Source organism: Phyllostomus discolor, chromosome 2 (genome assembly GCF_004126475.2).
Source record: "Phyllostomus discolor isolate MPI-MPIP mPhyDis1 chromosome 2, mPhyDis1.pri.v3, whole genome shotgun sequence".
NCBI lineage: Eukaryota > Metazoa > Chordata > Mammalia > Chiroptera > Phyllostomidae > Phyllostomus > Phyllostomus discolor.
In genome coordinates, this window is record NC_040904.2 from 118,687,051 (window position 1) to 118,714,671 (window position 27,621).

Here is a 27,621-nt window from a genome sequence, read left to right on the forward strand (position 1 = left end):
AAGAAAGAAGAAAAAAGTAGGAGAGAATTGCAATACTGATATCAAACTGTATTACAAGGCCACAGCAATCAAAACAGTATGGTACTGGCATAAGAATAGACACATAGACCAAGGGAACAGAATAAAGAACCCAGGAATAAACCCAAGTCTTTATGGTCAATTAACATTCAACAAAGCGGGGAGAAGCATAAATGAGTAAAAATATCTCTTCAACAAATGGGGTTAGGGAGATCTGGATAGCTACATGCAAAAAATGAAACTCAATCACCAACTTACACCATACAACAAAATAAATTCAAGGTGGATAAAAGAATTAATATAAGTTGTGACACCATAACAGTCCTAGAGGAGACATAGACAGGAAATTTCTCAGCTATCTTATGCAGCAATATTTCACCAACATGTCTCCTAGAGTCAGGGACATAAAGGAAAGACTAAAACAAATGGGATCTCATCAAAATAAAAGCTTCTGCAGAGCTAAAGAAAACAGCATGAAAATGAAAAGAGAACCAAATGTATGGGAAAACATATTTTCGCAATGATACCTCAGACCCAGGGTTTGACCTCCAAAATATATAAAGAACTCACATGGCTCCACTCCAAGAAGACAAACAACACAATTAAAATATGTGCAAAAGACTTCAACAGACATTTCTCCAAGGTGGATATACAGAGGGCCCAGAAACATATGAAAAGATGCTCAGCATCATTAGCAATCAGAGAGAATTCAAATTAAAACCACAATGAGATCACAATGAGATGCCACTTCACACTGGTCAGAATGGCCATCAGAAACAATTCACCAAACAAGTGTTGGATAGGTCAGGGAGAAAAGGGAACCCTAGTGCACTGTTGGTGGGAATGCAGACTGGTACAGTCAGTGTGGAAAACAGTAGGGAATTTCTTCAGAAAATTAAAGTAGAAGTGCCTTTTGCCCTGACAATTTTCACTTCTGGGACTATAACCCTAAGAATCCTGAAACATCAATCCATAAGAAAGCTGTGCATCCCAGTGTTCATAGCAGCACAATAGCCAAGTGCTGGAAGCAACCTAAGTGCCCATCAGTAAATGAGTGGATCAAGACAACTCCGGTACATTTACACAATAGAATACTATGCAGCAGAAAATAAAGAAGGAGCTCCTACACTTCATAACAGCATGAATGGATCTGGAGAGCATTATGCTAAGTGAAATAAGATAGTTGATGAAGACAAATATCATATGATCTCACCTATAAGTGAAACCTAATCAGCAAAACAAACAAGCAGGCAAAATACAACCAGAGACATTTAACTAAAAACAAACTGACAGTAACCAGAAGGGAAAGGGGAGAGTGATATGGTAGATAATAGGAGGGGGGCATCAAGGAACATGAATAAAAGACACATTGACAAAGCCAAAGGGATAGGTTCAAGGGTGTTAGGTGGAGATGTGTTGGGGCATGGGGCATGGTGAGTGAAAACGGGGAAAACTATAGTGAACAACAATGGAAAAAAAAAAGAAATATGGGTTTAGAGAGCTGGATTCTAATTCTTGGGCTATTGCTAATATATTGTGTGACCCGATGGAAGTAATTAAACTTTTCTGGGTATCTATTTTCTTATTTAAAGTAAAAATTAATTATGAGAAATATTGACATCTTTTATTTGTTGTATGTTCACTCTGTGCCAGAATCTATATTAAGTGTTTTAATATGCATTTCTTTTGATCTTCACAGAAACTCTTTCTTGAAGATTAGTTGTACTTCTCGTGACTGAAGAAATTGAAGGGCTGAGAGATAAGCAATATGCTTAACTAATAAATGACAGAGCTGGGATCGAAACTCAGATTTATCCATTAAGTTATATGACTACATCACTCTGAGTTTCTTCCATTTATACCATTCCACGAATATAGCAGATTGTAGAAGATCTGAAATCTTTGAAGTCTTGCAGTTATTATGTTTGAACTTCAGAGTTACATAATTGTAACTACAAACAAAAGCATACTATGTATTGGGGAACTAATTTTTTTTTAAATACCAGTCTTCATTTCTTATGGAATTCTAGTTACATGTTTGACAGTTTGATCTTTATCCTGAGTGTATTTTAATACCTTTACTCTTCCTGTGCTGCATTCTGTGTAGCAATATCCTCAGGTTCATCTTCAGTTTACTAATTCTTCCTTTATTTTTGTCTAATAGTCTGTTAAACTTAACCACCAAGGTGTTTTAATATCTTCAATCATATTTTTATTGCTGTAAGTCTATTCCTTTTTAAAAATAGCATCTTACTTGTTTCTTACATTTTTATTATTTTTATCTTAAACTATTTTAAATTTTTATTTTTTTAGTCTTTAGGCAATAGTTCTAAAGAATTGAATCCTGACGTTTATTTTGTCTGCTGACTCCCATTGGTATTGGTTTCCTTCTTCATGTGTGTGTGTGAACTGGGTTTAGAAAATTAGGTTCTGCATTGGTTTTCTAGCTGATTTAAGATGTTAAGATCTCCCAAAACTTCTGAGAAATGTAGCCTGGAGTTTTGAATTCCTAGGGGGAACTTAAAAAAAAAACCAGTTAGATATGGTACATTCACACAATGGAATTCTATACAGCAGAAAGAAGGAGCTCCTACCCTTTGTGACAGCATGGATGGAACTGGAGAGCATTATGCTAAGTGAAATAAGCCAGGCGATGAGGGTGGCTCAAATACCATATGATCTCACCTTTAACGGGAACCTAATCAACAAAAGAAAAAAGCAAACAAAATATAACCAGAGACATTGAAATTAAGAACAATCTAACAATAGCCAGAGGGGAGGGAGAAGGGGACAGTGGGGAGAAGGGTTTTCAGGAACTACTATAAAGGATATGTGGATAAAACCAAGGGGGAGGGTGGAAGCAAAGAAGGGAGCTGGGTTTGACTGGTGGAGTGGGGAGTGGTGGGGAGAAAATGCAGACAACTGTAATTGAACAGTAATAAAGTAATTAACACTAAAAAAAACAGATAGAAAGGCTTTCTCTTTCTCTGCTTATGCTGTAGGTAAATTGTTCCCTAGTTCATTGTTTCCTGATTTTCTTTGAGAGTTGTGTCTTTATATGTGAGTTTCACCTCCTGGCTCCTCTGGGTGATCGAGTCTGCACCTTTTCTCCTCCTCTGTGTTGTCACAGTGCGGGCTTATACAGGTCTCACTCTGTCTTTTGGTTTCTTTACTTTTGGACTTTGGAGAGTTCCTTTTTTGAGAACCCAAATAGATGTTTAAAAGGAATCTCATGTTTTATTTAGTATTTTAAATTGTATTGTAGTGGGAAAGCTTCCTGGTTATTAATTCCTTTATATTTTGGGGAATAAAGTTTTCTCTTTATTAAATATCATTATAGTTTTTCAAGGTAAGCATAGTTACCTCTAGTTTGCAATAATAAGGTGCTTCACAGGGGTTTAATAACTTGCCCACTGGTAAAAGAAGGAGTCTAGACCTGTCCTCACCCATGCTCTTTCCAATACACATAGGCCAGGTGTTGGGGCAAGGATCAAGCTCTGAGTGAGAAGAAAGTGGTCAAGAAGTGTCTGCAGTTCCAGTTCTCACATGGATGGAACTGGAGAGTCTTATGCTAAGTGAAGTAAACCAGGTGTTGAAAGGCAAATTCCATATGCTCTCAACTATAAGTGGAACCTAAAGAACAAATCAAACAAACAAGCAAAGTAGAACCAGAGAACAGAAATAAGGAACAAACTGACAGTGACCAGAGGGGAGGGGAAAGAGGAGCAATGGGGAAAAGAAGGGAAAGGGTCTAGTCAAGGAACATGTATAAAGGACCCATGGACAAACACAATGGGGGATATTGACTGTGGGAGTGGGTGATGGGTGGGCCAGGGGAGAACAATGGGAGGAAATTGGGAGAACTGTAATTGAACAACAATAAAACAAAATAAAAAAAAAGAATTGTCTGTGGCACTCTGCCTACTTCACAGGTCTCCTAGGACCCGATCTGGAGCCCTAACCTTTTTAGGGCTGTAGAATTGGGGCACCAAAATATGTCATCAGGTGATAAACATGACATGCTTGGGAAGTAAAAGCAGTTGGATCACAGAGGTGGAGAGTAATGGTTTATTCATGAGCTTTTAGAGGTGCTTTCCCTGTTCCTTGAGAAAGAAAAAGTGATCTGTAGAAGTACCCCAAGGAATGACATACCACAGAAGACTGTGAGAGAAGGTGATCTCAGAGACAGGTGGTAGCCAAAGGCAAAGATGCAAGGTCAGTGCTGTCTGTAGGTGGTGCCCACATCTCCTGTGAGCATGTCTTTCTTCCTCCAGACAGAGGCTGACACCCATAAGATCCTTCAGATCAATCCATAGCTCAGGTTAGGAAATTTAAAATCAGGGTGTTGAAAACAAATCCCTCGTCTGCATTTTCAGCATTTTCTTTGTTCTTGTATTTCAGTTTCCCAAGGGCCTTTGCCTTGATTAAGGTGTCAGTTGGTAAAAATATTAGGTTTAGGGATCATTATTTGTGGACTTCCAAGCTGGGGTTGCAGAGTGAACAGACACCCTTGGCTCTCCTCCTTCCTGTAGCACTGTTAAATGGAAAATAAGATGATGATGTTAAAAAGGCATAAACCACTAGGTCGAAAGAAAAGGAGAGGAGTTAGCATGTGTCTGCATTTGAATACATTGTGAGGAGGTTTACAGAAGTAGAGGAGAATTTTCAATGGAATCAAGAATACAGAAATGAAGTAAAGGAAAAAAATGAACTCCAGGAAACTGAATTATTGTGTCAGCCATGAGGCAAATAGCTACTGAATAACACAAATAATCTGTGAATTTCATTTACACAGATATACTACCGTAATCCCTGAGCAGTGGTGAAACATAAATTATAGTATAACTAAATTGGAAAGATGGTGGAAAGAAAATATATGCTTTTGTGTGTAGGGATGGGCTAACAATCAATAGTACGTAAAATGAAAAAATTCAGAAGACACAATACGTGTAAGTTATTTAGAGACATGGACACAAATACATAAATAATTAGCTAAAAGATTTGAAAGTGGTTGCCTTAGGGAGTGAAAAGTGGGGCACAAGCTGTTATTGGTGTTTTTTTTTTCTTGTCGACTTGATACTGGTCTGAGCAGATACGTAATTTTGTTCAAAATCAAACAAAAAAACAATATGCAATTTCATAATAGAAAGTATTTTAGTTTTAAAAAGAAAATAAAATAGTAAGTGACTCTGAGCTTAACCAGAAATCAAAGTAACTAATAGAAATCCTGGTGGGAAGCCCCAAGGAGACATGAACACAGGGCATTAGTCCTACTTTGCCCTGACAGTGAGCACACCAGCCAGGTCTGCTGGGCTCACTGTCTATTTCCACATGTGGATCTTGGACTAATTATGTCCTAAGTTTGGTTTCTGGACAGACCTGGTTCTGGGACTGTCCTTGAACTGCTGTTTTCTCTGCCCTGTTCTTGCTTCTAGAATCCCCACATTCTGGACCTGTTGCCTCATCTTTTGACTATGGCCTTTTTGTACTTTACAGCAATCAGGTCCTAGTTTTGTACTTAGCTGCTTCATTTTTAACCCAGTGCATGCAGGGCACTAGAGTGGAGGTGGCAGAGAGCTGCCAGGGACTCAAGTCCTGCCTGAAAATGGTTTGCTAGGCAGCAGAGAGTTGGTTTTTTTTTTTTTTAAATCTTGACCCTGAATGTATCAGGCCAGGCATGTGCTCCCCAATTGTTTGGCAAATGCTCTCTCTGTTGTCCCACTTATCGCAAGTTCACAGTTACCTCTTTTTTTTTTTCTGGCTGCCAAAGGCCTTTGAAGTGATCTCCATTCTAGATTGTGGTGTGCAAACCTCTGTAGGTTCTGGTTTTGATTCATACCTGTGCCAGGTTAGAAGCAAATACAAATGATCTGTTTGCTGTTATTTTTTCACGGCCAATCAAAAATTATGTGAACCAATTCTCTAATATCTAAACATTAACTAGTATTTTCATTAGCAATGACTTACAAAAAAGGTGAGAGCTAGACTTCCTGTCACTAAGAGCTCATGCTAGTAGTGTGGTGTGAAGGACACTCTCTAGCCTCCTCCTCTGTACACTGTAATCTAGTTCAAGTCTACCCATGATTATAGCTTTGCAGCACTTTGTATAACCCCTTACTTAACCATTCAGTTAACTTCAAAGGCATGTGTATCTAACTGTTTTGTGTACCTCGACCAGAAAACTCACCTTCTTGAGACCCAGTGGAAGGCTCTTCTCCATAGTGAAGATCCATTCACCTAAATTTCTGGTATACCATCTTAATAACATTTTCTGGTTGCCTCAGAATATGAGCATGTTTTGTTCTCCAGAGGGATGGTCAAGTCCTCCAGCATAGATTTTTCTTTGAGTCCTTTCTTCTTCATAGAATACAATCCTATTTTAGGCTCACATTGGGCTCTGGAGAAAATGGATACTTTACAATAGACTTCCATCTTTACTAAAAACTTAATAAAATAAAGATGTCAACTTTTGGCATAGCGAAGTCCTGAACTTGACACTTATTTGAAAGTTCAAGATGAGAAAGTTTTATATATCATCCTCATCACCATTTAGCATTTAATGCTGTTACAAAATTTGAGATCTATCTCTTGCAGGCCAGAGACACTGAGAGCAGCTCATTCACTGTTAATTACACCTGGCAAAAAAAGGAAGCGGTAAAAAATAATAGCTCAGACTTGGAACTCAAAACTGGGAGATCTAAGATGATGGATTATTTTCCCTCTTTAGAATAGTTTTGAATCTAACCATTTGTGTGAGTAAAATGACTTTTGTCTTTATGACTTACAATATAAACATTGGATTACCTTATCGGTTCAAAGAACTTTATACTATTTTGTTTTTAGGCAAATATTCTGTCATATTTACACATAACCACTATCAAAAGACAGTACTGTTTAACAATTGTTAACTGTGTCTTTGTACTGTTAATTACATTAGTTTAATGTTCCCATGCAGTTTCTGATTTCTTAGAGGCTGGAGAGACTGTGACCAGTGGTGTACCTAGGTTTTTCTCTCCTTTCCCCTTATTTATCAAGCATTTCTCTGGGTTCCTTTTAGAAGCTTTATTAATGATAATTTATTTAATCTTCACAGGCCATATAAAGTAGTTATCCTGAAATATCCTCATTTTACAGATGAGGAAACTGAGGCACAGAGATGTTAAGTAATTTGTACAAGGTTACAAAGTTAGTGCGTGATACTATCAGGATTCTGACCAGGGAAGTCTGGTTCTGGAAACTATGCTCTTCACCAATATGTTACTTTGCAACTCCCAAATCTTTGCTGTTGCTGATTTAAATTGAACAGAATTTAACATTATGGGAGAGGAGGAAGGAGAAAGTGTTCTCCCATTCTCACATCGGGGCTGGAATATATATATTATATTATATTTATATAATATACAATATTAATATATTATTAATAAATACTATATTATTTATTATTATAAATATTATTATATAATATATAAATATAATATTATATATTTATATTTATATTATAGTGTATATATATAATATATCATATAAATTGCACAATGTTTAACTAGGAGACTCATGGAATTTAGCCAACAGTACACTTGCATTTGATTTCCAGCTCTGCAAAATGCAAACAAGCTTTGCCCTTGTTTGTCTCAGGGTCATAGCCTGGCATGGTCTCCCAAATGGTCAGAGGAAAATTATAAGTTGAAGGATCTAGTTTAAATTGGGGGTTAGTCAAGTTAATAGAGTTATTCCCTCCTGTCTATCTCGCTTCCTTCTATCTCTCTCTGGTTGAATGGGGATCTGAATTGTCTATATGCGCAGGCGTCTGTGAGGTGTTTGTATGTGATGCTGGCCATATTGGGCTTCTGCTTGGGTCCACAGCCTGTGACCACGGGAGGGCTTAGGAACATGGAGGCATGAAATGTTCGGTAACGTGGGGATGAGTTCATTTGAAATGCAGAAATATTCATGGAGAACTGTGATTTTTTTTGTCCTCTAGCACTTAAGAAACAGAATCACAGTACCAAAACTTAAATGAAACAACTGTGAATCTTTTTTAGTAAAACAGACTCTGAGAATATACATAATTTTTATTGCATATATTTGAATATTTAGTTGTAGAGATAGTAAATGTGATAAATACTAAACAGAAGGGGACATTATTTGAAATAACCAATTGTTAACATGTTTAATTATGAGGATTATATCCTTGAAAATATAAAAAAGGCCACTCATATTTCTAACCTTCATATGAAAGTTATATAACCAATATTTGCTCTTTTTTTGGTGGAGGCATTAGAAGTAGCAGACCAATATAGGGTGGAACTAGTTTGGACTTTTGGATGTGGAACCAGAGGCTAAAGAGTCAGATTCTAATCCCTGGGAGAGGATGTGGCTCCAGCATCTGGCCCAAGTATCTGTACCAAAGTGGAAGGAGCCATGAGTAGGGAGTTCTTCATTTAGATCTCATGAAAAAGTTTTTAAAATTAACTTGGAGCTCCCTTTCTGTCTGGGCAGCAGGGAGATGCCACTGACATGAGTCATAGAGGCCCAGTCCCCATGTTGTATGAATCTGTAGAGGATTCCAGAGCTGTTCCAGGTCAATTCTATGTGATATGGAGGTTTAGTGATGTGACCAGGTGCCAAAGACTCAAAGCAGAGGGACTGCACATTGTCTAAGTAGGAGCTAATGTTCAGGACCAATGGGAAGCACACACCTTACAGGTACAGCAAGGAGCCAACACTCTTCTCCCGGAAAAGCTCTGGCACTGTAAAGTGGCATCCCCACTCACTGAATATTCTTCCTTGTTCTTGGATTTCCCTGGATCACTCCATTCTCTGAACCAACTTCTTGGTCCTGAGGAAAACTTTGGTTCAGTGAAAGAGCAAGGAGCTTGGATCAGGCAGGGGTGAAATACTATCAGCTGTGTGATTTGGGCAAACTGCCCCTTCTGGACATTGATATTTTCACCTGTAAAGTATATGCAGAAGACTGTCACACAGAGTGGGTGAAAGAATGAATTAGCCAGTGGGTGCATGGATGGTCCTGGTGCCTCCTTTGCTGTTCACTGATGTCCCAAGCTTTCCTGGGGACATGCATGCTCTAGCATTGAAGTCCAGGGCCAGCTGGACATGAGGAACTGACTTTCTCTCTGAAGTGAGTCTTGTCTCATAGGGATAAAGAATGCTGGACAGAGGGATTGAGCATCCTCTGTCCAGGACTGGTTCAGGAGCATCCCTATCCTTTCCAGACTGGCATTCCTTTCCCTCATTCATTTCATTTGCCTCTTAAATACAATCCCTTCACCCTTACAAAATTATTGTGTCAAAAGCTAGAACATATTTTATAATGTAATGGGGACAGAATCATGGGAGGAACAAGACCTTTTTTGTATCTCCAAGCTAGGACCTCTCTATACTGTATTCCATGTGCAGCAAGGACAACAATTAGATAGATGCCTTGGGCTGACCTGGGAGCTTGGCATGCTGAGTATATTGAGGGCTGTTCTGAGGAAGGACCAAGCAGACCACTGGAGAGCATCCATGCTCAGGGTGAAGGGGAAACTGACTTTGAAATGATTTGTGGTCTCTCTCTCTAAAAAATAAATATTTATTTATTTTTTAAAGAGAGAGGAAAGGAGGGAGAAAGAGAGGTAGAGAAACATCATGTGTGGTTGCCTCTCATGTGGCCCCCACTAGGGACTTGGCCTGCAACCCAGGCATGTGCCCTGACTGGGAATCAAACCAGCGACCCTTTGGTTTGCAGCCCATGCTCAATCCACTGAGCTACACCAGCCAGGGCTGATTTGTGGTCTCTTGTTCACAGTATGCACTAGCCTGTCCTTGGCTGTGGCTGGGTCCTGGAGAAATAGAATGGGGACACACATAGGAGGAGCTCCCTTGCTAGTCTCTGCCATCCCAGGGTGCAGGAGTAGTCACTGAGAAGCTCCATGGCAAAGATACTGCATACAGAGGTGACAGAGGGAGATGGTCCTCCTCTGGCAGGGATAAAAGCTGGCAGGTTCAGTGGCTTCTGTTGCCATGGAGGTGATGCCTGTATTTGGTAGCCATTGAGGTGGCCCCTTGGCATTGATGTCTGTGACCTCCACAGGGACAGCTTTTGTGCAGACAGCTGGAAGCATCTCTTCAGGGGCATGGTCTGCTGTGGCAGCAGAGGCAGTGTTCTGTGAGCTCCCACAGTGTGCTGCTTTCTGACCTTTGCAGCTGTTCATGGAAGCACTCCATAGGGACAGGGGCAGAAGTGGGAGAGTAGGAGGGGACAGCATCTGAGATATCACTGAGGAAGACTCTGGTCTTGAACACTCCTGGGACTCCTTGAGAGGGGATGTGTTTGAAGAGAAACTGGGGTTCTGAGATGGGTATGGTTGGGATGGCATAGGAAACCCAGGTTGCATTAGTAACTTACAGTGCATTTGTGTACAGGTTTATATTGAGGAAATCATTGACAAAAGGAGTCTGACAGACAGTTGAGTAAGATGATAGATGTGAATATATAACCCAGGTACTCAGAAAATTGAAAGAAAACCCCACAAAAACAAAACAAAACAAAACAAAAACAAAGACAAGAATGACATATTTAGCAGAAAAATGCAAGCCAGACTTCAGAGCCAGAAATTAACTTAGACCTGTGTCCTGAGAGAAAAACACTTGTCTGGAGACAAGGTGGAGTGCAGTGGTAATAACTGAGCAGATTAGGACCCATGGAAGCCACAGAAATATGTTGGAGGTATTGTTCATATCACTGGCCAGAGAAACTGAGGGAGGTTTAGAGAGAGGTTCTAAAGATTGAACTGTGTGTGGTGTGCAATGTGTGCATGCATGTATATAGTGTGTGTTGGTGTGTGTATGGTTTATGTATGTAATGTATGCATGTGTGTAGTATGTGGTATTTGTGAATGACTGTATGTATATGTATGTAGTACACATGTGTGCTCTTGGGCACACACATGATAGAGGGTATGGCACCAATACTAGTAAGTCAGAATGATTTCTTCTGAAACCAAGAGGTCGACTCTGAATGAACCTTCCACCAGCTGTGCTTGTTGTGTGGGAGCCTTCAGAGCTAGAAGTATAGAATAAGACATCTTCCAGTTGGATAAAGTGAGGTTTTGGGGACCTGGTGTCCATCTGTCTTTTTTGTGTACATATAGTTGATACTAGGACAACGTTCATTGCTCACGTCAGGGATAAAGGAAGAGTTTTACAGATTTAACCATTGCGAAGCTGTTTGGGTAGAATATCTTGAATTTTATGTAAAGAGGTGACCCTGGTTGCATTTGCATAGCTTCAAGTACTGAGTCCACTGATTTAGTTAAGGCTGACATAAACCATTGGAACATTTTGACTTTATCCTGATATCCTGAATACTTGCCTAAATGGGCTGAAATGATTTTGAAGTGTGCTGACAGATATGACCCTTCTCTGGGTGATGTGTGCTCCCCACATAGGACAAGTAAAGCCCATTAAAAACCAGGACCAAGAACATTCAATGTTGATGGCCAGCCAATCTGAAAAAGGTGGGATCTCTTTCTTGTAGAATATTGGTTGATAGCTTTTTCAAGATAAATACCTCAAATATGTCCCCTTCATATTCCCAAATACCTTAATTTCAACTTGAAGCACATGGAGAGAAAAAGAAAGAGAAGAGGGAGGGAGGAACAGAGAGTAAGAATGTGAGGGTACATAGGCACAGGTCTGGCAGGTGGGTTCTCAGCAGCATCTCCATCAGATAAGTAGCACTGGGCAGTCAGTTCAATTCAATGATCCCTTCGTTGGGTTGATATTTTCTCCTGAATTTTTACCCACAGTGCATTGATAATATTCTTGATTAGATGGTGGAACTTCCCAGACTTCACACCAAGCTCATAAAGCTCTCCTTTACAATGTCCTTCTTCTTTAAAAAAAAATAAATGTGGAAACAGAGAAACACGTGTAGAATGAGAGAATTACCAATGCTGTGGCCTAGTGGCCCAGTAGCAGGCTGATGAAGCAGTTTCCCAAATGAATATGTTACATATTAAAGCCCAGTTCTTCAAGGGAAGAAAATAGATGGAAAGGTGATGGCCACATGCTAAGAATTCACACCCTCTTCTGATAACAGCAGAATTTAAAAAGCAATTTTAAACATAGGAGGAAAGAAAAATATGCAAGTGTTACTTGGAGCAGAGCCAAGCTCACCATCCCCCATGCCAAGAACAATTCATCACTCTGAAGTCATACATCCTCCTGCATGCCAGCCTAGAGCGGCAATTCCAGGGAAGGCCTTTTGCACAACTGGCCAGTACATTGGTTCTTATGGTGTATTCTTGGCATTTTCTGCAGGATGCACTTTGAAGTGAGTGGATATACATGTACATCTCTGAGAGGTATATTGTGACCATCTATCCCACTCTCTACTGCTCTTTATTATATTATGTCACCTAATGTCATAGTTCCTGAAGATCAGACCTCCAAAGTCACTTAGAAGAAAAACATACCAGAAAAGAGTTTTACTTTCCAAGAAGTAAACTTAGAAAAGAATATCCTTTTATGGAGTTCTGCAATTTCTCATGTGAAGAGCAAAAAAAAAAAAAAAAAGACGAACATCCAGGGGAGGTCTGCTTCCCTATCTATCTTCCTTTCACATTGATCCTAGCATTTACTGTGACTTTCTCTCTAGACTTCAGGGAGCACATGTACACTGTGGTTGGTAATATAGGTCAAAATGTGGCCTCTTAAGGTTTATTGATTTCAAGCACGATGAGGGAATTACTGCCAGTGTACCCTGGGCTTTCCATGTCTTTCCTTCCAATGGTCAAACCATTTTTTAAATTCCAATAGATCAGCAGCCCATTCCCAAATCATTTTGGTGAGGTTTCCTTGGGGTTTCTCTTTGCAACATGGTGAATTGCTGACATGAGGTGAGTGTTGCCTTGTAGAATCTTGGTCAAATCAGTCCAGCACATCTTTGTGCTTTTCATAAGTTAATTGCTAACTTCCAAGGAAAAATATAATTTCTTACTTTCTGGTCTCTTATCACACATGACTTGGTTAAGCAGTAACTCTCAGATAAACAGAATTCACCCCATCCCCCTCCTTTCTGCATGGATTTATATGAGAACCCAGAGAAAATAATCAGCACTGTTAATAACATGCTAAATTGAAAGTGACTCAGTTTCTTTGGTGTACCTTAAGGATATTTAATCTTCGGAGGACCGAGTCTTTCCAGGGCCCAGTGCTTATTTATCTGAGTATGCTTTTATGGAAAAGGAGCTTATTGGCTCTGGGGGCCATTCCTCTGCCAGCTATGGACCATCAGCAGGAATGGTCCATGACTTGAGTCAAAACCTTTTGTTATGCTGAAGCTGGCCCTTGCCTCCACATTCCAGAGATTTTATAAATGGATAGCATCCAAAGAGTCCAAGGGGCTGGGCCTAAGGCGGTGGGTGAGATTTGAGCACCATCTGGGTCTTGGGTACAAACAGAATTGAGATAGGCTGCTGATCTATTGGGTACAAACAAAGCCACACTATGGCTTTGTCACATAAGCAGGTGGATACATTATGCCACCTATGTATTGTGACTTAGAAGTCTCCAGAAAAGCCCCTTGACTAGGATGTAGGCTTCTCTCTCCTCAAAGACCTTCCTTAGAGTCTGAAATGTAGATCAGGAGACTTCCGCATTTCAGTTTAGGTATAGTCCCCCAAACCTCTCCTTTAAAAAGTAGTGTTCTATTTTACATAGGAATGTATTAACACGTCAGCACCCAGACCACATACTATGAATTAAAGAGTCAACTAAACAGATGTCACCTGCAAGGTACTGTAGGTGGCGGCCTCAGAAAGTGCCACCATCACCCAGCTGGCTTCTGACCAAGCTCAGCTACCTTAGGGGCCAGCGAGCAGCCTCTGTTGTTTCCCAAGGTGGCTTTGAGGTTCCTGTAATGACATTTACATTCAAGATTAGAGCAAGATCTTTAGTAATCCTAAATATGCCGATGACCTCCCCCTTCCTGACTATGACAAATCCAAATTCAAATTCATTCAAACTGCAAAACAGACTTAAGGTGGTGGCTCAGCCAAGTGCTGGTTTTCCCCACGAGGAGGAGTTCCTTGTACTTTTTGAAATACAAAGTATTAAATTTTTTAAAAATCTTTTTTTTCCTGTTTTGCTCATATTCTGAGGCCCTACTGACTCTGCCAACTGGGCAACCTGGCCCCATCTTCAATCCCAGGATCCAGTTATCACTGTCTGTGACCCCCAAAACCCACCACATTTCTTGACTTAGATTTTTCTTTGAGTGCCAGACTTATCTCCTCCATGTCCAACAACTACATCTACTCAGATGTTCCAAGAGCACCTCCATCTTGCAAATTCCAAAGTAGAACTCATGGTCCTTTCCTCCAAATATGCTCCTCTGCCTGTTTTCCCCATCTCAGAAAACTCATCCAGTTGCTCAAGTCAGAAATCTTGGAGTCATCCTTAACATCTTCCTCTTTCTCACCTCTATATCCCCAAGCTCCATAGTTTTCCACCTAAACATCTCCCAATCCCACCTATTGTCACTTTTACCTCCACTGCTACTACCCTTCTCAAGTATCACCAGCTCTGACTTGGGTCATTACTGCAGCCATATAACTAAACCCTTGTCTCTGCTCATCTCATCTGAAACACCTGTTCTGCACCTGTGGCCCAGGTGTTCTCCCAATTCCCCTGCTCATCTCATCATTTTGCTTTTTCTTTGCTGAGATGTTGCCCATGGCTTCGCTTCTCTATGAGACTCACCTGCTGCTCTGCAATCCCCAGTGCTTCCTGCTGCAGTCCATGTCTGGCCACCTTCCACCTGCTGTCTGCCCCCCTGTAATAGTAACACCTACAAAGTTCTGTAAATACAGTAATCTGCTGACCTTTGGGCTTTTGCACATGCTGTTCTATTTGCCTGGAGCCATCTTGGCACTTTGTATTTGCCTGGCTGAGTCCTTCTCAACCTCGACTCTTACAGCTTTCCCTGCAGGTACTTTCCTGGGCACCCTGAACACCCTGTGCCTTCTCCTCACTGTAGAGGATTTTCCCTGGCCCTTTCCTGAGCTGTGAACCCCAGGATGGCAGGCCTTGTGTGGATCTTTTTGATATTGCTTGCCTAGCACAATACTGGTCACCTAGTAAATGTTCTTGGTAAATATTTGTTGATCAAATGACTCTATTTCAATGCATCAAGTTTGAGGGAAAGGGGTTGGTTTGTGCTTCAGTTAAGGACCATAAGTATAGATGGAGATGCATTGGGGTTGAGTGTGGGATGTATAGAGGGAGGACACAAGGTTGAGACAGCAAATAAAACAAGGGCCATCGCTTAATGATGTGTTCACCAAGATCAGGTTCTCCATAGTATCTTGTGGTTGTCCTGAATTTATAGTGTTGATAGCTTAAGGCACTTAGCCAGGGTCACTCAGCATGTGTGGACAGATGTGATAGAGGTGGGACCAATGATATAAGGACAGACTATCTGTCTCCAGTGTTGCCTGGCCCTGTCTATGTGGGGTCTAAACTCATTAGGGTATGTAACACTATTACAACTGTTTTGCAAAATTAACATCCAGTTGTAGTCACTTTGTCCTAATATGTGTTTGAAGAGTGGTAAGGTGCTTATGGGAGGGTGTCTGTAGTGTGTTTTTCACAGTAAAGAAATCAAGGGAGAGTGACATCAGGAGTTCCTGGGTTGATTAATGGAGATAGTAGCATTTGCTATTTTGAGTTAGTTGGCCAATTTTTCCAAATGATTACCTCAAAAATCAATGAGTTAATTAATTTTCCACCAAATATATATTAAGTAGGATGCAAGATGCTGTTCTATACTCTGGGAAAGAGAAAAAGGAAGGTATCAGGTGTTCTTCTGCTGTGGAGAGAGGAGACTAGCCACTCCTTAATGAACACAAAGCAGGAAAATCTGTGTCACATATGTGAGACTGGAAAGTGGGGTCTTCCTTTCTTCCTCCTCCCTCCTCCCTTCCCTTCCCTTCCCTTCCCTTCCCTTCCCTTCCCTTCCCTTCCCTTCCCTTCCCTTCCCTTCTTCTTTCCTTTCTCCCTTCCTTCTCTCCTCTCTCTTCCTCCTTCCTTCCTATCTTCCTCCCTCTCTTCCTCTTTCTTCCTTTCCTTTATCCTTTCTTTCTTTCTCTTTACAAGCACATTCACTCAGAAAGCCTTTTATTCTTTAAATGTACCATTTTCCTCATCTTTTCCTTTCTGCTCTGATTCATTGAGGACAGGGACCCTGTGTGATTGATCATTGTATATTGATGCCTGGCATGCAGTAGGCCTTGAGGAAATGTTTGTTGAATGAACAGGTTCTTTTTGATATGCTGAATTAGAGCAGGACAAGAGGCTGCCTGGGATAATTGTTGCCACTCAAGAAACACCCTGTGAGGCGGCCTCTTTCTTACCTCATGGCCACTTGGCTTGGACCCCTCTACTCTGCAGACAAACACTCAGGGTGTGAGTCCAAAATGGAGTTGATGTCTTCTTGGGTCCAACAAAGTAAAATAGTTTTTTGACACTAGAATTTTTTTTTGAGAGTGGGCTGAAGACATTGTGAAGTGTAAAAGTGATGAATTCTGTTGATTAGGTTCCACTTATACGTGAGATTGTATGGAATTTGTCTTTCACTGCCTGGGCTTCTTTTACTTAGCATATGCTCTCCAGTTCCATCCATGCTGTTGCAAAAGGTAAGAGTTTCCTTCTTTCTACTGTGTAGTAGTCCATTGTGTAATGTACCACAGCTTTTTGATCCACTCATTTACTTACTGTAATTGAACAATTAAAAATTATTCAGCACTTTCAAACATGATGAGTTCTTCTACAATTGCTGTTTAAAGAAGTCTTATCTCTTTGTAAGTTTTTAATTCACTCACAGACATCCTTAATGACTTTTGTACATACCCATTTCCCCTGGACCACCTTGCAGTGCCTCCCATCTGGTTCCTATGTGCACCTAAAATGGCTAGTGATTTTCTTGTCCTGTTGTTTATACACATTTATTGTCATCTTCTGAGTTTCTGACAAAAACTAATACATGCACATTGTAGAAAATTGAGAAAAAATATGACAATATGGGAAAAGAATTTCATCATTTGGTGATAAAATTATTAAACACCATTGGTGGAAAAATCTCTTTGTGGGTATAACAGAGAGAATGTTTATATTATAACCAAGTGGAGAGTACTTGTTATAGTTTATATTTAATTAACAGGTAGGGCCATCTCAGAAGGGATCTTGTTGAAACCCATTCTCATGACGCCCTTCTGTATTTACTGACCTAAATTGGGAGAAAATTTTTAGAAACTAAAGTGCATGAGATGGCAATCATGCAATTTGTGAGTGGCAATTTGTGGAAGTAAAAAATTTACAATGTTTAAAAAATTCATTGCATAGGATGGATATTTTCCCTTTTTCATATGCCCTTGAGTTCTGCAGTTGGACCATCTTCCATGTTCAGCTTTGAAGCTGACAGGCAGCATCAATACACACCTCCCATGAGTGTCTTTATTCCATTATTCCCTCATTATTTTTACTGTAGTATGCTACATTGTGTGCCGCTGAACATTTAGGGTTCTGTAGTGAGGGTCAGCCAATGACAATGTGGAATGGAAAGAACCTGCACTTGAAAGCTGACATAGAAAGGACTGAGAAGGGTTGGTGAGTAGTTTGAGAGTCTTTTTAGAGGATGCAAAACACTTATTCCAATGGCTGAACTAGTGTGTGAGGATAGAGCTCTGAGCCTCTGAATTCATGGTTGGCCAGTGGATTCTGTGATTGCACCAACTCTTATTACAGCACAGGTGCAACTGCTGTTGGTGGATTTACAATATCTTCACCAAAAAATAGGAGTACAGGGAGTGCCAATTCAGGTTAGTTTACTGTTATTGACAAATGTAGAGGTTAACATGAATGGTCAGAAAAGCAACCAGTTGCAGCCAGATGGAGATGTTTATGCTGAAGGCCACTAACATCACCTGGGATCTTATAAGCACAGCAAGCACTACAACCACAAACACAGCCATCACAGCAACATCTGTTTTGGAAACAAACTATGGACACTATAGATAACATTTTCTCTGGACTTGCTAAAATAGAACTAAATATTATTCAACCAATAGGAAGTCATTCTGTGAAGCTCCCCTTCCCCACACCCAAGAAAAGATCTCAATTTACCCTGAATGATTCCCCATAGAAAGCTGGTAATATCTGAACACACTGCATGTTTGTATCTTTGTTTCTAAAATTTGCTCCACAAAATAAACAAATACTCCTTGAGGGAATGGCTGATCAGGGCTGGGGAAGAGAATAAATTACAAGAGGAGTCTGGGGCATCTTGGTTATGTCATAAAGTAAGGAATTGCTCACAAATGATAGGGAACATGTCAAAAGGACCCAGGGACAGGCTTAAGGAGCACTCACTGGCCAAATGAGGACAACATGAGCAATCTAAATGAATGATGACAATACGGGCTTCAATTCCCTGAATTGTATAAGAATGCCCAAGTCCACAGTGATAATAAATAAGTGGAGAATAAAGGAAAGCTCTTTCTTCAAGTCAATGCTATCTGATAAATGTAAAAGCCTAGAGTTAAAAAGTCACCATTTTCATAGCCATCAGAGGAAAAGATGGAATCAGACCAGAAATCATCATGCATGCCAAAACTATTGGATGAAAGTTTGGAGAGAAAACAGGATATTCACCTTATTCAAAGAATTTTCCCATAAACTACTTATGACTTACAAAGGTAAAGATGGTAACTTCATAGTGAAGAAACATGTGATGCACCTGAAATACCTCTTACCGTGTGTTTCTGTCCAAGTGTGTAATCTTGACATAATTCAAACTGAGAGGCAACTGGCCCTGAAAAATGCAAGTTATGAAAGGACCAGGAAAGCTGGAGGAACCTTTTCTCGATTAAAGGGATTAAGACGCATGACAACTGCATGCAGTGCATGATCCTGAATTGAATTCTGGATCAGGGTGTTGAATCTAAATGTGACTGTAGATTAGATAACACTGTCACATCAAGTTTTTTTTTTTCTGAACTTTTATTTATTATAATAAGAGAATGTTCTTATCCTTGGAAAATGCATGGTGAAAGATTTTGGGGGTGAAGACACAGGGGATCATCATCCAACTCTCAAAAGGCTCAGCAAAAAAAATATAACTTTATATGTTATGTTGCATATAATATATAAAAAATAACATATATAAAAGGGGAAGAATAAAACAAATGTAGTCAAGTGTTAAAATTGTGAATCTGAGTCCGGGTATACTGTTATTTCAACTTTAATGAAATTATTTGAAAAGGAAAAGTTAAAAGAAAAAGAAGTGACTAATTTCACCACATTTTCAGGGGAAAGTAAGCAAGAAGGTCTACTTTACATTTCAACTTACTTCTTCTCTTTTCTGATGCTTCCTCTTTTTCTTGTAGAGCCCAGACTGACCCTGTGGCTTCTGTGTCCCTGCTGTGGGCTCAGGCTCCACACCTGCTGCCAATATCCCCTACGTTCATTTACATCATTGGAAATGGAAGATTTCATTCAGTTTTATGGCCAAGTAATATTCCATTGTATATGTGTATCACACCTTCTTTATCCATTTGTCTATTGAAAGGAAACTACATTACCTTCATATCTTGACTATTGTAAATAATTCTTCAAGTGAGCATAGGGATGCATATGTCTTTTATAATTAGTGTTTTGGGTTTCTTCAGATAAGAACACAGAAGTGGAATGGTTGGATACAGTAGTTTTATTTTTACTTTATTAAGAAATCTTTATACTGTTTTCTATGGTGGCTGCACCAATTTACAACAGTGTACAAGAGTTCCCTTTTCACCACATCCTTGTCAATACTTGTTTGTTGATTTATTGGTGGTAGCCATTCTGACATGTGTGAGGTGAAATCTCATTGTGGTTTAATTTTCATTTGCCTGATGATCAGTGACATTGAGCATCCACATATATGTCTATTGGTCACCTGTATGCCTTCTTTTTTTTTGTTCTTTTAAAAAACTTATGGAACTTGTAGAGCTTTTAAGATGTGGTAAAATTGTGTAATTATTGTATCTGGTAGCAGGGGTGTAGTGTTGCCTTGGTTACTCATGTTCTAGTGTCCAGAACTGGATGGTTGTGCAGTTGCCCACTCTAATTCTGTCTATGACATGGATGTAGTAGCATCACCATAGCCATTCCCTTCCAAATACTTTGCTTTCATATTTTGTATCTACACTGGCAAACTAGCAGTCGTAGTCACCTATGGAAGATCATTCACCTTTGCTGGAAATGAAACCCTCTTGTTCTTTATCAGACAGTGGAAAATGTCCATGGAAAGCAACTACTGAGTCTGATTCAGTATTGGTTTCCTCAGATCTCCCACTGCCCTCTTTCTATGTAGAATATTGATAAGCAAGTAGTAATTTTTCAGAGGATAAGAGCTTTACTTCTTTTAGTCTTCATCAAAATAGAAACCAGTGGCTGAAAAGTGTATTGGTGTTTGCAAATGTCTGGCTTTTAAAAACAGTGTTGTGGTAAAATAGGAAAAATTTCCCTTTAAAGCAAATGTGACCACTATAAGCTACTCAGCTTTGTGGATTTCTTTTTTCTTCATGTAGCCTTGACCTTGGTTGGATAAGATAACATGATTTATAGTATGAGTGATGTCTAGAGGGAAGAAACTATGTCGTACATGATCTAAGATATAAATCATATAACATTTGTATGGAGTAAATTGGAAAGATTATATATATGATTAGTTGCTAAATAAAATTGTTTTAGAACACATTTATAAAATGTACCTTAGCTATATTATGATTCTTAAATTATTCTTTTAAAATTAAAACAATATACGCCCAAATACAAAAGGCATATTAGGATCTCTAAAAGAAGTAATGGCCCTGGGGCATATCCTCATCCCACCTTCCTTTTCTTAGGGGTAACTACTTTGCTCTCTCTCGGTTGTTTCTTTTGTTAGTTATTGCCAATCCCTGAATGTTGTGTTTGTACTGTAATTTCTTCATTCTGATGGGCTATATGAGGATTTAGTTAATCTACACATCTCATCCCCATACATTCTCCCAATATCTCAATATAGTCATGCCATATTTTGGGTATCTTTATTGTTGGGTAACTTTGTAACTTTAAGTATAAATAGACCTTGTCTTCTTATTGTATTAAGTACTGAGTGCATGTCAGCTTTTGACTTTGCACTAGTCCCAGGACTAGTTACATAAGTTTTAGGGCCCATTGGCAAAAGAAAATGTGTGGTTCTTGTTTAAAAATCCTTAAGAATGTTGAAAGAACATCAAACCAAGCATGAGGCTCTGTGTGGCTGCCCATGCTGCATGTCCTAAGCTGCCCCTGTTTGCACATATCTTACCTTTCAGCTTTCTTTATTCTCTTTCACCTCTTAACTTCTGTCATTTCTTTTCACTTTTAAAATATCAAGATTAATAATGCTTTGATTTTGTCTGTAGCCATACATATCTAATTCATTTATTTTCTATAGGTTAGGTATCTAAGTTGACAAGTAATATGTGCATAGTTCATTATTATGAATTTACAAACATTCATTGCAGAACAAATAAAGCCCTGTATTTTCTTTCTTGTACATCCTTTCGTTTTCCTATAGTTTCCAATTGCCTTTAATTTTGCCTTGTCTAGTGCCTTGACCACATTCTTGGTTTTAACCAACTTTGCCCAGTCTATTCAATCTAATTTTTCCCACAGGCTTCCCCAACCTCTGAAGGGGCCTCCTGCTTTATTTTTCAATCTGTGCTTAATTATCCCCAGGTATGCTGCCTAACTGTTTCCCTGGGACTTTTCCTTATTGCTGCCTTGTTTCACTTTCATTGCTTTCTAGACATTCATTCTGCTTGGTTTATTTTTTTGTGTGCTCTGCCACCTCCTCAGGTAACTTTCCCTTGTAATGAATGTGGGAGGAAGTTTCTGAATGAGTCCTTCAATTCTATATTTTATTCTCATGCTTGAGTTATAGTTATGAATAGAGTTCTAGATTGAGAGTAATTTTCTCTCAGAGTTTGAAGAGTTATTTATTGTGGCTTGTCTACTGTTGTTGATGAGAAAGCCATCTTGGTGCCTATTATTTTATATAGTGCCTCATTTTTCTCTTTGAAGACAGTTTCCTCTTTATTCTTGGTTTCTGAATTTTAGTGTTGATCTCAGGTGTAGCATCGGTGTGGGTCCTCTCTTACTTATTACACTGTCTTGTTATTAGGCATGTGTAAGCATTTAAATCTGGAGATGGCTATCTTTTAATCTTTGGAAAATAGTCTTGAATATGTTGTTTGGCAATTTCCTCCCCTCTGTTTTCCCCTATTATCTTTATGAAACTTCTATTAATTGGATCTTGGACCTCTTGAGCTAATTCTATACACCTATTATCTATTATCATAACTTTATCCGTATTTTAGTTTTAATTTTTGGAGGTTTTCCCAATTTATCTTTCACCATTTCTATTAATATAACATGATTTTTAATCTTTACAATTTAATTTTCTCTAATTTTTCTACTGATAGCATTCTGTTCTTGGTTTGTAACTACAACAACCTCTTTAATTAGTAAACAAATTATTCCTGACTACCCCATAGTACTTTTTTCTGTTTATTAATATTTACTTTGTTCTTTTTTTTTTGCCCCATGAAGGAGGCTTGTATGTTGGTGGTGCTAGGCCTTCCTTTTAATTTTAAGGTGAGGCACCTAAATCCAATGATGAGCTCTGTATTTACATGAATGAGGTTTGTGAATTGATGGATTTGCTTCAGAGTAAAGGCTGGTAACAGAAGATTTTTGATGGGGGACTTCTGTGTACTAGAATGTATAATTATTTCTTCTGTAGTGGTCAGGTATTTTAGGGTGAAGTTCTATTATAATTATTTGCCTGGTTGGAAGTTGACGTGTATGGAATTGACTTCTTGAAGTCAGTTTCAATCATTTCCTCATTTTTATCACCAGAGATCTCCCTTATCTCCCTGTTTTCATGATTTGGCTGCACAGAAGCTCTTCAACTTATGATGAGTTAGTTCTGATAAACCAACTGTGACTTGAAAATATGGTAGGTTTAAGGGAGATCCAAGATGGTGGTAGAGTAGGTGACAGCTACCATCACTTCCTCCTAGGAACAAACCAGAATTACAACTAAATTATAGAACACTCATCCTGAATGACCAACTGAAAGACAGTTGAACAGAAGTCTAATAACCAAGGATCTACAGAAGAAGCCACATCAAGGCTGGTAGGAAGGGCAGAGACATGAAAAGGGCCAGTCCTGCACCCATGTGCAGTGGCTGAGAATCTGGAGAGATATCTCAACTACAAAAGACCCCCTGAGGTGTGTGAGACCTTTACTGCATGCCGGAATCCCCAGCCCACAGCACTAGAATCAAGAAGAGGAGCCCACCTAACATCTGGCTGTGAAAATCAGCAGGGATTCTGCCTTGCAAGGGAGATGGGAGTCTGCTAGAAACTCAGGAACCCTCTTAAAGGATCAGTGCACAGAATCTTGTTCTCACCACCCACCCAGGGCTCTAGTGGAAGGAAGGTGGCTCAGAATGAACAAAGTCATACAAAGAGGGACAGGGGTTATGTGGCCCTGAGGAGAAAACTAGAGAGTCAGCCGTCAAAGTTCCTTGCTGAATCACTCTCCCACATGGCCCACAGATGCCACCTTTTCTGGGTCAAGCACCCCTCTCCACATGGCACTAGCCTGGAGGAGTACACTAGTTCCATCCTCCCAACTCCTTCTGGCCTGGCCCTGTCAAGCTCCTGCCTTGGAGAAAAGTCTGCTGGCTGCCCCCAGCCTGGGCCTATGGTGCAGTCTTTCTTGGGGAGCTCTTGTGGAGATGGTCTCAGGGATTGTGGAGACAGCTTGGGGAGAGAGTGAGTTGTATGACTCGGGAGTGGGGGTCATTTTCACCCCTGCAGGCCTTACTGGCATTGTCCTCCACAGGAGATTCAGTGGACCCATCTTCTCAACTCTCAGTGACCTTGCGCTGCTGAGCTTATGCCCTGAAAAGGAGACTGCTTGTTGGCTGTGACTATCCTAGGCCCACTGTAACAGACACTTTCAGAAGGCTCTCAAGGAAGGCCAGAGATCCTCAGGGGTTGCAGAACAGCTGACAGGAGGAGGTGGATCTTACATTCCCTTGGACCTTTTGTTGACTTCCCCTGGACTTGGTGCTGGTAGAAGCTGATTTTGGAAGCAGCTTCACCTCCCCCATATGCACCCAGGACCAGCAGAAGAGGTCAAAAACCAAAAAATATTGCAATTTCTGGTCCAGATGGAGGTGTAGGTAGATACACTGTGCCTCCTCACACAACCAAAAAAAGGGCAACAACAAAATTAAAAACAAAAAGTAACCAGAACTGCCAGAAAATTGAACCGTATGGAAGTCAAACAACGAAGGAGTTAAAGAAGAAACATTCATACAGACAAGTAGGAGGGGCATAGAAGGGCAGCTGGGGTGGAGAGGACATGAGGCAAGGCAGCAGCTGGAGAAATGGGGCGGGCAAGGCAGTGGCTGGCAGACCAGGCAGTCCCACATTTGCATGCAGGTAAACCTGGAGGAACAACAGGGAGTGAGACAGATTATGCAATCCAGAGTTCCAGCATGGGAAAAGAAAACCTTGACACCTCTGACTATAAAAATCTGTGGGGGTTGCAGTGGCAGGAGAAACCCCAAGCCTCACAGAGAGTTTGTTGGAGAGACCCACAGGGTCCTAGAATGTACATAGGCCCACCCACCCAGGAATCAGCACCAGAAGGGCCCAATTTGCTTGTAAGTAGTGGGGTAAGTGACTGAAAGTCAGCCAAGAGCCAAGCAAGGGGCAGTGTTCCCTCTCTGGCTCCCTCCCCCACATACAGTGCCACAACTGCAGCAAAATGGGTTGCCACATCCTGGTGAATACCTAGGGCTTTACCCCTTACTCTGTAATAGGCATGCCGAGACAAAAAAAAAATATGGCCTAAATGAAAGAACAGATCAAAGCTCCAAAATAGAACTAAGCAATGAAGAGATAAACAATCTATCAGATGCAGAGTTCAAAAAACTCGTAATCAGGCTACTCACAGAAATGGTTGAGTATGGCCACAGAATAGAGGAAGAAGTAAAGGCTATGAAAAGTAAAATAAAGGAAAATATACAGGGAACCAACAGTGATGGGAAGGAAACTGGGACTGAACTCAGCAATTTGGACCAGAAGGAAGAAATAAAAGTTCAACCAAAACAGAATGAAGAAACAAGAATTCAAAAACAAACAAACAAACAAACAAAAAAATGAAGAAGAGGCTTAGGAACCTCCGGGGCAACTTCAAACATTCTAACATCCATTCATAGGGGTACCAGAAGGAGAAGAGGAAGAGCAAGAAATGGAAAACTTATTTGAAAACATAATGAAGGAGAACTTTCCCAATCTGACAAAAAAAAAAAAAAAAATAGACTTCCAGAAGTCCAAGAAGCTCAAAGAGTCCCAAATAGGTTGAACCCAAGGAAGCACATAACAAGGCATATCATCATTACATTACCCAAGATAAAGATGAGGAGAGAATCTTAAAAGCAGCAAGAGAAAAGGAGACCGTTACCTACCAAGGAGTTCCTGTAAGACTATCAGCTGATTTCTCAAAAGAAACCTTGCAGGCAAGAGGGTCTGGAAAGAAGTATTTGAAGTCATGAAAGGCAAGGACCTACATCCAAGATTACTGTGTCCAGCAAAGCTATCATTTAGAATTGGGGTAGATAAAGTGCTTCCCAGATAAGGTCAAGTTAGAGGAGTTCATCATTACCAAGCCCTTATTGTATGAAATGTTAAAAGGACTTATCTAAGAAAAAGAAGATAAAAAAATATAAGAAAATGCAGACAACTGTAACTGAACAACAATAATTAAAAATATTTAAAAAATATAAACAAGAAAATGACAACAAACTCACAATTATCGACAACTGAACCTAAAAACAAAAACAAACTAAGCAAACAACTAAAACAGAACAGAATCACAGGAATGAAGATCACATGGAGGGTTATCAGCAGGGGGTGGAGTGAGGAGAGTGTGGGAAAAGGTCCAGGGAATAAGAAATATAAGTTGTAGGTATAAAATAGACGGGGAGGTTAAGAATAGTATAGGCAATGTAGAAGCCAAATAACTTATATGTATGATCCATAGACATGAAATTAGGGGAGGGGGATGTGGGTGGGAGGGGAGGTGCAGGGCAAAGGGGAATAAAGGGGAGAAAAAAGTATTTATGTAATAGCATAAAATATGTTAAAAAAGACATTGTATTCTTCATTTCCTCTTGGCTCTTATTGATAGTTTTTATGTCCTTTTTCATGCTGGTATAATTTGCAGTAAGTTCCTTTTAGCTTTCCTGTAGTTTTTGATAATTCTCACTGAGCTCATTGAGCTTCCTTATAACCATTGTTTAAAACTCAATATCTGATAGTAGACTTGACTCTATTTCATTTAGCATTCTTTGAGGATTCCTCCTTTCATCTATTTTGGGAGTTGTTTCTTTGTCTATCCATTATTTGTGAGGCTCTTGTTTGTCTTTCTTTCTGGAATTGATCTGTTTGACTCTCTGAGTTTGTGGTGTGAACTTCTATGGTAGGAGGCCTGTGAGATTCAGTGGTACCCTCTCCTTGAATTCCTGAACCTGATGCTCTTGGGATGCCCTTTATGCCATTTGTATTGGTTCACTGGAAGTAATTGGGTTTTGATTGTTGCTGGGTCATTCTTTGGTGGGTCCTTCCCTCCACCTGGTTGACTGAGGGTCACTCACCACACCATGTCTTATATGCTGTTGTACAGGTGCTGAAGCCTGGCCTCAGGATCGTCCACTTTACTCAAACTGCTGTCACCTGTACTTTATTTTTCTTTTTGCTATATCAGATGGGATTTTTTTCCTGATTCCTGTTTCTGATATTTCATTGTTGGTGTACAAAAATACCTTTGATTTCTGAATGTTGACTTTGCATCCCGCTGTTTTGCCAAATTCACTCATTAGGTTGAGCAGTTTTTGTCTGAGTCTATAGGGTTTTCAATATACACTCTCATGTAATCTACAAACAATGACAGTTCTACTTCCTTCTTTCCAATTTGGATGCATTTTATTTCTTTTTCTTGTATGATTGCTGTGGCTAGGACTTCAAATACTATGTTGAATAGAAGTGGCATAAGCAGACATCCTTTTCTTTTTCCTTATCTTAGGCAAAAGCTTTGAGTTTTAGCCCACTGAGTATGTTGTTGGCTGTAGGTTTCTAGTACATGGCCTTTATTATGTTGAGGTATTCTCCCTCTACTCCCACTTTATTGAGTGTTTTTATCATAAATGGGTGCTGTATTTTATAAAATGCTTTTTCAGCATCTATTGATATGCTTGTATGATTTTTGTATTTCATTTTGTTTATGTGATGTATTACATTTATTGATATGTGAATATTGCACCACCCTTGCCTCCCTAAGGTGAATACCACTTGATCATGGTGTATGATCTTTTGAATATATTGCTGGATGCAGTTTGTTGAGGGTTTAGCATTGTGTTCAGCAAGATAGGCCTGTAATTTTCTTTCTTTGTT